The 13,156-nt window shown below is 43.9% G+C and overlaps 1 long non-coding RNA gene across 1 annotated transcript; it reads right to left on the bottom strand.

Annotated features, from left to right (window-relative positions):
- Positions 1 to 7,764: 7,764 nt before the first annotated feature.
- On the bottom strand, positions 7,765 to 8,087 carry LOC139062382 (uncharacterized). The gene is made up of 2 exons (XR_011515955.1): positions 7,948 to 8,087; positions 7,765 to 7,866 (listed from the first exon to the last, which is right to left on the bottom strand). It is a non-coding gene; the product is annotated as an uncharacterized lncRNA (long non-coding RNA).
- Between the last annotated feature and the right edge of the window lie 5,069 nt (positions 8,088 to 13,156).

The following is a 13,156-nucleotide window of genomic DNA, read 5'->3' as shown; positions in this document are numbered from 1 at the left end:
GAAGGTCTCCAAAAGCGTTTAAAACAGGAATATCAGATCAGACTCCACCAAAGACTGAAGATTTTTGAGAAAGACACAAGTAACGAGAACTTAAAGAAAGAAATCAGTAAACTGAAAGAGGGACTGGGTTTCCATCAAAGTAAGGCAGAAACCCAGTACAAAAGAATTATGGCTTTAGAAATTCAGCTGCAGATAAAGGAAGGTGTCTGTGCAGATCTCCAAAAGCGTTTAGAGGACGAGCCCGAGCTCAGGCGCCAGCTAGAAGACGAACAGAACTGTTTCTACAAAGATTTAAACTATCAGAACTTCAAGAAGCAAATTGGAGAATTAGAGAAAGAAAACACAGATCTTAAAACGAAGATGGAGAATTTTCACTCCATGAAGAAGACATTGGATGAGGTGTCCGCACAGCTGGAGGAGAAATCTTCTCTCTGTGTAAAACTGGAAGAGTGTTTTAACAAAGAAAAGCAGCTGAGAGTCGAGTTAGAGAAAAAACTGCAGAAAAAAGACACCAGTAAGGAGAAATTACTGATAGAAATTAATGAATTAGAGCAGGGACTGGATTATTATCAGGATATCGCAGAAACCAGACTAAACAGAGTGCAGACTTTACAGAATGAGCTGCAGAAAAAGGAAAGTGTCTGTGAAGATCTGCAGGAACGTTTAAACCAGCAGAGCCTGCAGTTAGAGCAAGAATTACAGAACAGTCACAACAAAGACTCAGTTCATCAGAGTTTAGAAAAAGAAATTGGAGATCTGCAGAAGAAGAATGGAGACCTCATGAGCAAGTTGCAGACTATGGAGGACACAGAGACCAGACTCTATAGGGCAATCACAAACCTTCAGCTGGAGAAACTCAGAATTAATGAGCAGCATGAAGAAGAGTTTGAAGCCCTGAGACTGCAGCTCCAAGACCGTCTCTGCTCTGAGCTCCAGGCTGCTTCTGAAGGGAGTTCACCAGAACCACACACACCTGTGGAGAGTCTGGAGACAGATCCTACTCAGGATTGTCAGACGGACACAGACACTTGTCCTCCGACTGAAATCTGTCATGAGTCAGATATGGTTGGATCTGTAAGTCTCCATGATGACGACTGTCCACATAAAGAGGACCGTCCACAGACAGTCAGACACCAGAAGAGTGTTTCTATGTGGAGACGCTTTAAAAAGTTTATGACTCCGGCGTGTCGACGGAAACACAAAACCACGTCATAAACAGATCATGTGACTAGTTGACCCCCCCCCCCAGAACACACACAGCCAGAGGGAAAAAAACGGGGCTGCATGTTGGAGACGATGTAGAAAGTTTAGCTTCACAGCGAGGTCACCGGTTCAAATCCTTTCCATGTGAAGTTAGCATTTTCTCCCTCATGTATGCGTGGGTTTTCTCCGGGTGCTCCGGTTCCTCCCACACGTCCCTGGCTGTGTGTGTGTGTGAGTGAGTGAGTGAGTGAGTGAGTGAGTGAGTGAGTGAGTGAGTGAGTGAGTGAGGGAGGGAGGGAGGGAAGGAGGGAGGGAGGGAGGGAGGGCTGGGCGATATCACCCAAAGTCAATATAACAGTATAAAGAGGATTTCACCTAGATAACGACACATGGACGATGGGTGAAGATATCGTGTTAGAATTCATACTTGTTTAATTTTTTATTTTAATTCTGGTGCCTGTTAGCAACTGAAACACATCCTCACATGCGTGTGGATATCATATGTTGTAGACATGTGCATATGAAGACATAACTGTTGTCAAAAGTAAAGCTTATCAGCTGTAGTTTTAGTGTGCTCATAGGTGTATTATCCTCTCTGGATACCAAGCTTAATAAATGCGCGCACACCGAACTCCGTTCCAATTCCACTTTATTTCCTCATTTATGTAACCTTTCAACTCTCTTACCCTTGGTTCCCTCCTCACTTGCCACAACACAGCGCCATCTAGTGGCTGGGCGAACAATAGGTCAACATGTTACATCCCCCTTCTTAAAAAAAACCCAACAACAATAAAGCAACTCAGGCCTGTGAATTTTTAGTTTTTCAGGCAACTGAAATTATGGGAATAAACATCCTGAGTAACCCATTAATAACACAGCATTCAACTCAATTCAATACTGGCTATATCATTACCATAATGAACATACATTTGGAGGCATCATTGAAACAATAAACATGTGAACAGTTCGTTTTTTTTTTTTTTTTTTTTTTTTTTTTTAAGGCAGCGATCCGCCTGCACCCTTTACAATATTACAGGTCCAAGACCTGTCTTGGTTTAGTAACACGCCCATATCGAGTCGTGTATCCGGGTGTTGTAATGTCTTTATCAGGGGGCTCCGCAGGCGGGGGCTGAGAAACCACAGCGCTGTCATTGCTGTTGACCGTTGGTTGAATGGACTTCTCACCTCCTACACTGTCTCTGCTTTCGCGGAGATGTCGGCGGTTACGGCGATAAACTTGTCCTGTATCTGTGGTTATGTTGTAGCTTCTGGGCGTGTCGGCACAACTTTCGACCACAGCTGATTTCCAGGAACCATCTTGTTGCCGGAACCGGACCGGTGCGCCAGGAAATAGTTGAGGCAGAGGTCGGGCTGCTCTGTTGAAATAAGTTTGCTGGCGCTGCTGGCAGACTTCTCTCCTCTCACGCACTGTTTGCTGACAAACTACTTGGGGTTCCAGCTGTTTTGGTGTTGCAGGGAGGATGGAGCGGAGTCTCCGGCTCATGAGAAGTTGTGCAGGCGACTTTAAGTTGTCCGCAGGGGTGTTCCGGTATTCTAATAGGCTCAAGTAGGGATCCTTATGTTCAGCTTTGGCCTTGTCCAGTAGTTTTTTTGCTGTCTGGACAGTCTTTTCGGCTAGGCCGTTGCTCTGTGGGTAATGGGGGCTAGTAGTGCTGTGGGTGAAACTCCATGACTTTGCGAACTGTTGGAACTTACTTGAAGCATAGCACGGCCCGTTATCACTAATCACTGTCACTGGAATACCATGCCTGGCCATGGCTGACTTTAGTTTGTGGATCACTGCTTCTGCAGTGCAGCTGTGCAGTCTTTCCAATTCGAAGAATCTACTGTAGTAATCGACGATGATGATGTAGTCTTCCGAGTTCCAAGTGAACAGATCGGTGGCTATAACCTGCCATGGTCGTTCTGGTATTGCATGTGACAGCAGGGGTTCCTTGGGGTTAGTATCTTGTCTCTCCTGGCATGTGCTGCAGGCTCCGACTGCTTCCTCAATCTGCTTTCCCATGCCTGGCCAAAACAGAAGGTCTCTGGCTGTGTTTTTACTTTTTTATATTCCCATATGGCTGGAATGTATCCGATCAATCATGTCCCTTCTGAGCCTTTTTGGGATGATCATTTTCTCTCCTTTAAACATGATCCCGTCCATCAGTGAGATCTCATCCCTGTGGTTCCAAAACTCCTGGATTTCAGGCAGACATTGAGATCTTTTATCCGGCCATCCACTCAATGTGGTCCTTCTCAGAGCGTTGAGCTGAGGATCCTGGGCTGTTACGTTTCTTATTTCTAAGAGTCTCTGATCACTGACAGGCATGTTGCTGAGGACAGTGTGGATCTGCGCATCCATCCCGTCACAGAGTGATTTATCGTGGAACTCTATGGATTTCCGGGAGAGCGTGTCAGCTACCGGGATGTCTTTCCCCGGCTTGTGGATGATGCTGATGTTGTACTTTTGCAGTTGTAGTATCATCCTCTGTAGCCGTGGTGGTGCTGCTGCTAGTGGTTTTTTGAGTATGGACTCTAGTGGCTTGTGGTCCGATTCAATGGTCACGTGTCGACCGTACATGTACTCGTGGAACCGCTTGCAGCCGAAGAGAACAGCATACAGCTCTTTTTCTATTTGGGCATAGTTCCGCTCAGTGCTGTTAAGTGACTTGGATGCGTAGGCAACTGGCCTGCCATCCTGCAGCATCACAGCACCAAGGCCACTTTGGGATGCGTCGACCTGGAGTCGTAGCATTTTCTTGGGGTTGAAGAAGGAGAGGACTGGGCCTGGTTCTCTAGTGATCAGCTCCTTCATTTGTTGGAAGGATCTGTCATGGTTCTTGTCCCATACAAACTCACTGTCCTGCTTTAACAGCTGGCGGAGTGGCGCGTTTATCTCTGACAGGTGTGGGGCAAATCTTGCTAAATAATTAACCATCCCCAGCACTGTTTCCAGTTCTGCCCTGTTCTGTGGGGGCGCCATGTCTTGGATTGCTTTTACTTTTTGTGGATCTGGTTTTAGTCCTTCGTGTGACAATGTGTGACCAAAGTAACTGACCTCTTTGACGCAGATGGTGCACTTGTCGGGGTTCAGTTTTACACCTCTCTCCCTGCTGCGCTCCAGCATGGCCCTCAAGTTATCGTCATGCTCCTGTTTGGTTGCTCCGAAGACCAACACATCGTCCACAATGGCTGCCACACCCCTCAGGCCCTCGTAGGTCTCATCCACGCGTCGTTGGAACTCATCCTGGGCTGAGATTATGCCGAAGGGCAGCCTGAGGAAGCGGTACCTGCCAAACACAGTATTAAATGTGGTTAACAGAGATGATTCGTGGCTTAGCTTAATGGCCCAGTAGCCCGATCTGGCGTCCAAAACACTGAAATACTTGGCCCCAGCAAGTTTTGTGGTGACATCCTCCAAGGTGGGTAGAGGGTAATGGGGTCTTTGTATAGCCTTGTTGAGGGGTCTGGGGTCCAGACATACTCGGAGTCTTCCTGTTTTGGGTTTTTCCACAACAACAAGTGCATTCACCCAGTCCGTAGGATCTGTCACCTTGCATATGATTTGATTCCTTTCCATGCTGTCAAGCTCGTCTTTGAGTCGGGCTCGCAGAGCGATGGGAATTCGACGAGGTGGGCTGACTGTGGGTGCGACTTCTGGGTTTACATGGAAACTGCATTCACCAGGAAATTCTCCTATCCCTTTGAACACGTCAGCGTACTCGTCTAGTATTGCCTGTGAACTGTTGGTTGTCTTTTCTCTTTCCTCCGTCACTGCCATCACGATCCTGACCAGATTTAGGTCACGGCAGGCTTTCATTGCTAATACAGGTGGGGCGCTTGTGTTGACAACATGGAATTCCAACGTGTGAGTTTTGTCTTTGTGTTTGCATTTTAGCTGGCATTTTCCTTCCACACTGAGTGAGTGTCCCCCGTAATCTGTGAGCTTGTGTGTGACAGGCTTCAGTGCCACATGTGGGAAGAGTGTCTGGAACATGTTGGCTGGAATTGTGTTTGCTTGTGCCCCAGTGTCGACTTTGAACCTCACTGTCTGTGGGGAAGAACCAAGTTGCATGTCAGCATATGCTTGCTCATCGTTTCTTCCTTCATTTTCTATTGTGATGCTATCGATGTAGAAACAGTCTTGCTCCTCATCTGTGTCCTAATTTGTCACTTCTATGTTCTCTCTCACAAAGTGTACTGATTTGAGGTGGGCTTTTGCCTGCGAAGGGAGTTTTGACCTGCATGCTCTGGCAAAATGGTTCATTTTCTTGCATTTTGCACATTGCTTTCCTTTTGCTGGGCAGATGTCTTTATTATTGTGTTGTCCAGCACAATAGCTGCACGTTTTCAGTATTACTTTAGTGTGTTCCTTTGGTTTCACGCTTCTTGTTTGATGTTCTTGTCTGTGTGGATTCCTGCCGATAGCATGCACCGTTTCCTGGCCCCTCGAATGGCCCATATATTTTAGCTGCTGCTTTGCTAGCTCGTGTGATCGTGCTATATCTATAGCTTTCTCAAGCGTGAGCTCTGCGCCTTGGCTGAGTAGCTTTTCTCGGACGTGTGGCGAGTTAGTGGCGAATACGATGCGGTCCCTGACCATTTCATCTGTATTTGGGTACCCACAGTCTTTAGCAAGCAGTTTCAGTTCTGTAATAAACTGTTCAAACGCCTCATTTTCACCCTGTATCTTTTCATGGAACTTATATCTGGCGTAGATTGGGTTCGCTTTCGGTGTGATGTAATCGGTGTACTTATCGTAGTACGTCTGAAGCTTTTTGGAGTCATCTGCGGTGAGTGTCCACGTGTTGTAGACGTCCCGTCCTTTCTCACCGACCCATAGAAGAAGGTAGCTGCATTTGTCTGCCTCCTCTTTCTCCCGAAGAGGACCGGCGAACATTAGCTCGGCGTGCTGCTTGAAGCGCCGCCATGCCTCGGGCAGGTTGCTAGAGTCCCAATCCATGCGCGGTGTGGGAACGCCGTAAGCCTCCATGTCTGAGCTGTCCGACGGCGAGGGGTTGCGTATAAAACCGCTACTCTGACACCATGTATTATCCTCTCTGGATACCAAGCTTAATAAATGCGCGCACACCGAACTCCGTTCCAATTCCACTTTATTTCCTCATTTATGTAACCTTTCAACTCTCTTACCCTTGGTTCCCTCCTCACTTGCCACAACACAGCGCCATCTAGTGGCTGGGCGAACAATAGGTCAACATGTTACAATAGGAAACGTGACAAAAAAAGACAAAAAACATGTGACCAACTAACATTTCGCATTCTACCACCGGATGTTTGGATCAAGATGGGAACCAATCAGATCTTAGATCAGGTGAGAGCCAGGTGTTTCCCATCATCACCCGGTGGAGAGCAACTGCAGAATTTTGCTCCAAAATCCGCGGCCGCCTTGATCTCACGATGCCTACGTAGGCATGCCGTAAGAGCAAGTCGGACACAAATCTATCCGGCATGCACTGCCCGCCGATCACCGGTGATCTAATCTGCGTGGAACTGGCTCATCTCGAACACGGCCATTTTTACTTGACTCAAAGCCTCTTAAAGGGACATGAACGTTGCCAACCATCACACATATTTTCTTTTTTTTAATGATAAAATTTATTTACGTGGCAAAATGATCTCGATAAGAGTCAGACATTTTTATTAAAATGCATTTTTTATTTATTGTCCAGCCCTAGAGTGAGTGAGTGAGTGAGTGAGTGAGTGAGTGAGTGATCCCATCCGCTGAATCACCACCTTAACGCGGTGGCTGGGTTTGTGCATCTCTATGAAGGCTGAAGGCTGTTGTGTCGGGGTCTCGGCTCCAGGTGAGTCTACCCTGGCAGAGCTTTCTCAGCTGAGAGGTCAGACTAAGAGTGATTCAAAGACTTATTTTATAGAAAGCCATGAAAAGATGTTTTTGTCACACTTCACACCCACTTAGGTGTTGGCATGCACAGTTTTGCTGGGGCTTTTTAGTGATTGTGCAGCAGAGCTGGTACGTGCAGGGGGGGGGGGGGGGGGGCTTAGACCCTGCCCCTTTTGTCCCATGTGCCCCAAGTGCCCTTTTAGAGGTTTAATGATTTTTTTATATTTATTTATTTTAATAATTTTCTGTTCGTGCCCCCTCAACAATAACAAAAATAATAATAAATTTCCTGTTTAATAAAGTTATATAGCTGGTGTGAGTCACGTGACCATACCGTCTCTTCCTCACGCCAGAGCGCACAGCCGGTTACAACAAGCTGCGAGCACCCACATTTTCTTCATGGCCGAGCGAGTGGTGCAGAGCTTTGAGGACATACTTATTGATTGGGAGAAACGGACTAACACCGGTAAGTAGGATGCACACTACTATACACAGTTATTTGATTATTTTGTACATTAAGTTGTTTTGTGGCACTAGGTGTGTGTGATATGTATTACTAGCTGGGTGTGTGTCTGTGGCTGGGTACCGATTCTGAACCTCAGTAGCTTTAGGATTAACCAAAAACATTCTGTACATAAGTGCCATGCTGTGGGTAAGAGCTTTCACCCAGGACATGAAGAATCACGACAGAGTAAAAAAATACAAGTGTTTTATTTCTTAAAACAGAAATAAGGGAACAAAACTAGAACTAAAGGCGCTGCGTCTGAAACACAGGAACAGGACGGGACCGGAATCTATAAAAGATAAGAGGAGAGGTAAGCAAGACCGGAACCAGAGAACCAGGAGAATCTGACTGAGTGACTGAGAGTTCTTACGGTCTGAGACCAGAAGTTGTGCGGAGGCAGACTGGGAGAGGCTGGAGTGGTGAGGATGGTGCTGAGCGTGGACAGGCAGGCGGGTGAGGAGATCGGAGACCTGAGGATCCTTGAGCGGTGAGACGGGAAACAACTCCAGACCAGGTAGGTGGTTCAGAACAGGAAACTGGAACAGGACAAACAAACTCATTAGCGCAGGACCAGGACAGTTTAGGAGGCTAGAAGCTACCCATATGAGAGTATCGACCAGCACTGGAGTTGAGTCCCATCGCTCCTTAAATCCTGGTGGCTCCGATTAGTGGAAACTCCATGCAGCTGTGATGAGTGCCACGCCCACCTGTAAACACAACGCTGACCAAAACTCACAGCAGATGGAGGCAGACCGTGACACATAAGTACTTGTACGAAAATATTTTTTCAATCTTAAATATTGGGAATTTGCCAATAAAATGTCGTTGTTAACTAGGTACAGCAAAGTTGCATTCCTATTGCTGCTGCGTGTCACGTGACTGGGGTCTCACACAGCCCTGCTTCTTGTTTATAGAATCACTTCCTGGTTCGCAGACTGATAACACTTGAACAAATTTAAAATTAAGCTACCTTTTGTGAAAGGAAATAAGAAAAATACTAAAGGTAACATCCGTCACAAGTTTTGTGTTACAAAATATTCAGTCCTTGTCTGTAAATTCTGTCCAGCGTTGTAGGGAACATGGTTTTGTTTTAGATTTTAAGGTTTCTCAGCCCTTCTGGTAGGTTTTATAGTTCACTAATACTATGCATTTTCTCAAAATTTTGGAGTTCATATTTAATCTCTTTTTGAATGCATTGTATTAAAAAACATTATGTTTTAAAGATGTACATTAAAAAAAAAACGACTGTTTTCACAGCAAAATTATTTTATCTGTACAGTTCTCTGTTTTGCACAAAGTAGATAGTAAAACTGATGAAAGCATAAACATATTGTTTTATTCTTTATTTTTATTATAATTACTAAAGCACTATGATTAAAATAGTATGGACATATTCTGGATCAGCATCATGAAGCAAATTTGTGGCCAAATTATATACATTTAGTTTTCTGGAAAAGGAATGAAATGTCCCAGTATGTGTATGCATGAGTTTTATATGCATGAAAAAATATTTGTAAATTAATTATGATATATCATTGTACAGACATGCCTCATAAGGAGAGGAGGCGGGAGCAGCGACAGAAAGAGCTATGTGAGGCAGCTAAAGACAGTGGGTCCCTCACCAGCAGGATAAAAAAAAAGAGTACAGGTAAGTTGCATTGTAGGAGCTAAAAGCAGTGTTTTGTGTACGTGCATGTTGACATGTTGCTTATCAATACCAGCCGCACACGTGCTGTGCAACTTCTTGCTTATCAAGCCCAGCTGCTGAGTACATGCTCCACAACATGTTGTTCAGTCCAGCTTATGTAAGTCTCAACTACTTTTGACCATATTAGGAGGTGGAAGTAGCACCCCATCATTTCTCAGAACCAAAGGGAGGTGGGGGTTGAAGAGTATATGATGCTGAGTGGTGTAGGAGAAAGTGGGCTTTTGCAGAAGGATCTCCAGCCGAGGTGTTTAGATCGAAGCTGGGCGCTGTCCCCATGAAGTGTTGGTGATGTATGGATGAGTAGTGTAAATAAACGCCCCACGCTGAGTTTGGACAAAACTTGTCTCTTTCTTGTGTTTGATAAGGATAAAGAACCACAGCATCACAGCAACAAGTGTAGAAACAATAATATACACAACTGCAATGTTTTGATGCCAGAAAATGTTTTTTGTTAGCTACTTGATCATGGATTAGGTGCAAGACCTGTTAAATGTGAATAACTACATAATTCATTCAAATAATTGCTAATTTTGCCTTGTTTTCAGATGGACAGCAAGTGGAGAGTGATAGATCACATGAGGAGATTGAACACACACACACACACACACAACTCTTTCTGTTTATATTTCTGTCACATTCTTATCTCTGACATAAACTCCTCTATTATCCACTAATGTTTAGATTTCCATTTATTTACCACAGGTTTTGTCTCAGATATTTCTGTCTTACAGTTCTAAGAGTTTTCACCAATTTTTGCCATTTTTTATTATCTTACATTAATTTTGTAATTGACTAACATTTCTCCTCTGTTCGTTTTACTACCTACAATCTGAGATCAACACAGCCTTGCCCTCCAGCATCATCAGCAGCAGCAAGAGGAGCAACCCTGCAACAGCTACGTTGTACCCCATCATCAGGTAAAATAGGACAGCAATGTTTTATATTCTATTTTCTTCAAAATAGCCACCCTTTGCTCTGATTACTGCTTTGCACACTCTTGGCATTCTCTTGATGAGCTTCAAGAGGTAGTCACCTGAAATGGTTTTCCAACGGTGTTGAAGGGGTTCCTAGAGGTGTAAAGCACTTGTTGACCTCTTTGTTCAAGGTCAAGGTCATGAAAATAAAGAAGTTTTGCAGGTTAAACATTATTTATGTGACTGCTGTTAGTTATTTTCATTTTCCCATCCAGGGTTACCTGAAGGGGAAGCTCACCACGCAGGGGTTGTATTAACAAGCTGATCGATTTAACCCATACCAATTTATACCAATAACCAAACAATTTAGACTTTGCAAAGTGGAGAGAGATCAATGAAAAACACGATTCAGTAGTCAGTTCGCTCTCGTCCGACAAAAATCCCTCCAAGAGTATTTATTAAGGACACACAAATCATAATAAAACGCACACACATTTACACATTCCTTTAGACTTCCAAAGGGAGACAAACATACGCTGGCACAGGGCGTTCTTACTGATAAGCCAGGACTGGGAAGAAGAAAGGTCAAACGCCTGTCTGTTGCCAGGGCAAAATGAGCTGGATGAGCTTTCGTTTAAAATAATAAATAATGTATCCATCATTTATCCAACAACTGCCACAGAAGAAAGCTCATGAATAAGTCTCGTTAGAACTAATTCTTCTCTGTAAGGAACTTAAGTGGCAGTAGTAAAGTTGAAAATGCAAAATTGTCAACCAGTTGCATTGAACAATTTAAATTCAACTTCATAAATAACAAAAGTTGGATTACATGCTCCAGTCTAAACCACAACCAACCATCCCAGAGTTAGTCGTGACCACAGCTTTAATAAAAGCAATTAATGTCAAAAACAAAAATAAATGGCAATAGCCCACTTATTATTAAATTTATTTATTATTGTTATTATTAAAGGTGGGAAAATCACTAAAATTTCCTACTTAAGTACAAGTACCAATACTTTGATAATTTTTTACCTTAGTACAAGTAAAAGTACTTGCCTAAATTTTTACTCAAGTAAAAGTAAAAAGTATCATAAATAAAAAATACTCAAACCAAAAATTAGTTACATCTAAGTAATGCAAAATCACAACGCAGGTTCGCAACACGCGTGTTTGTGTGCGTGCACACACACACACACACACACACACATGCACACGCACACGCGCACACACAGGCAGACACACACACACACACACACATGCACACACACACGCACACACACACACACACGCACACACATGCACACGCACACGCGCGCACACACACACACACACACACACACAGTTTGATGGAGGGATTTCTATCCAGTCAGTGAGAACAGGATGTGCACATTGCACATGCTCCAGTCTAAACCACCAGGTGTCTTTTCCGTTGTTCCTCCCAACTGCTGCTGTTTCCTCTCCTTCCGTCAGGTGCTGAGGGGCGGTTCCAGGGTAGAGTGCGACCACCAAACATCAGTGAAGGTGTCGTGGATGGACCCTGCAAGCTTAAGGCAGATCGTTTACTTATCTGCTGTCCTCGGTGAGCTCGCATGAGGATGGCGCAGTCATGGTGGTCCCCTCAGCAGCAGTCCCACAGCAGTGGGAGGGATGAGATGAGTGACCTTGATACCCCATCTGGTAGCAGCACTTGCACCAGGACCCCAATCTCCTTGGTTTCACGGTCTGTGGCGAGAAAGCACAAAAGCGTTCTGCGATATCACTGTGGAACGTGACTTGTCTTCAGCAACAACCATCCAATATTCTCTCTAAACAGTACAATCGGGACCCCCAGTGGGGCTGAAATTCACCAGAATCTGACCACCACAGTCCACATGATATCATCCTAAGCTAAAATCAAGACCACACACACACGTGAGGTCAGCACACAAACAGGACTGAGATGGACAGAAAATGCCCTGAGATATTCTTTTATGAGTTAAAAAGAACCATGAAATACAAACAAAACCTAGCACTGCGTTCCCCCTGAACGTAATTGTTTGAACAGCAAAAGATAAAATAATAAAAATAAACACAATGTCATATCAAAAGACCTGAGTAACGTCATCCATCAGTGAGCTAGAATTATGGTTCAGTTTTATCAATAAACCACACCAAAGAATACTCATTAACTCATGTTCCATGATATATTAAACTAGCCCACACCAGTAATTTAAATAACCCATCAACGGTTGACAAGACTCAGTTAACAGGAACTTCCAAAGATATGGAAGGTCCGAACACCTTTTTGAAGCGGCAAGTCAAATCATTTTAGTCCATAAATCCCATTTGGGTAAGAATTCTGCTCACGGCAGTAAAACAAAAAAAGTTGGATTACATGCTCCAGTCTAAACCACAACCAACCATCCCAGAGTTAGTCGTGACTGCAGCTTTAATAAAAGCAATTTATGTCAAAAACAAAAATAAATGGCAATAGCCCACTAATTATTAAATTTATTTCTTATTGTTATTATTAAAGGTGGGAAGATCACTAAAATTTCCTACTTAAGTGCAAGTACCAATACTCTGATAATTTTTTACTCAATTACAAGTAAAAGTACTTGCCTACATTTTTACTCAAGTAAAAGTAAAAAGTATCATAAATAAAATGTACTCAAAGCAAAAATTAGTTACATCTAAGTAGTGCAAAATCACAACGCAGGTTCGCAACACGTGTGTGTGTGCGCGTGTGCACGCACACATGCACACACACACGCATGCACATGCACACACACACAAACAAACACAGTTTGATGGAGGGATTTCTATCCAGTCAGTGAGAACAGGACGTGCACATTGATTGGACGAGGTTGTTCTACGACTGTAGGTCTCAATTGTGATTAAAATGATTCTTTATTTTGAGAAAAAAAGAATATTTCTTAGCTCCCATCAGCATGTGAGCTATCTCAATGTTTTCATGA

The sequence above is a fragment of the Nothobranchius furzeri genome, chromosome 13 (assembly GCF_043380555.1).
Source record: "Nothobranchius furzeri strain GRZ-AD chromosome 13, NfurGRZ-RIMD1, whole genome shotgun sequence".
NCBI lineage: Eukaryota > Metazoa > Chordata > Actinopteri > Cyprinodontiformes > Nothobranchiidae > Nothobranchius > Nothobranchius furzeri.
Note: the sequence above shows the minus strand (reverse complement) of the source record. Positions and strands in the feature narration are given on the sequence as shown.